Here is a 737-nt window from a genome sequence, read left to right as displayed (position 1 = left end):
GTGACCTGGGTGATGGCAAACTGTATCCATATGATTCGTGCACTTTTCTGTTTTTCTGCTAAGGTTACATTAAAATAAAACAAAACAAAAGATATCCAACAGATGAAACCAGTTATGCATGACTACAGATCTATTAGTCATGAATTCGTTGTCATAATGTTTTATTTAAGAGAATGAAGGTTAATTTTGGGTTGCATGATCTTGAAGAAAGACTCAGATACTAGCTCTCTATATTTTAGCCTAGAAATTGCTTTGAACAGTGGCCCAGTGCCAAGAAGAAGGATCCTCGGCCAAGTACCTTGGGGCACATCTGTGGTCCCAGTACTTTGGGAGGCTGAGGCAGGAAGACTGTTTGAGCTCAAGAGTTGGAGACCAGCCTGGGAAACATAGTGAGACTTCACCTCTACTACAAATTTTTAAAAAATTAACTGGGTTTAGTGACACACGCCTGTAGTCCCAGCTACTCAGAAGGCTGAGGCAGGAGGATCGCTTGAGCCTAGGCGAATTGAGGTTGCAGTGAGCTATGATTGTGCCACTACACTCCAGCCTGGGTGACAGAGCAAGACACTGTCTTAATTAATTAATTGATATATAAATTTCCTACATTCTATTATAATGATTCCATACAATTAGAGAGCTGTAAATAGTTAATTTAGACCTACCAATAAAACAGTAATGTTTACGTAGAGGAGGAAAGATCATTTTCTATTATACACAGTTCTTTTTTTTTTTTTTTT

This window comes from Mandrillus leucophaeus, unplaced genomic scaffold (genome assembly GCF_000951045.1).
Source record: "Mandrillus leucophaeus isolate KB7577 unplaced genomic scaffold, Mleu.le_1.0 Scaffold664, whole genome shotgun sequence".
NCBI lineage: Eukaryota > Metazoa > Chordata > Mammalia > Primates > Cercopithecidae > Mandrillus > Mandrillus leucophaeus.
Note: the sequence above shows the minus strand (reverse complement) of the source record.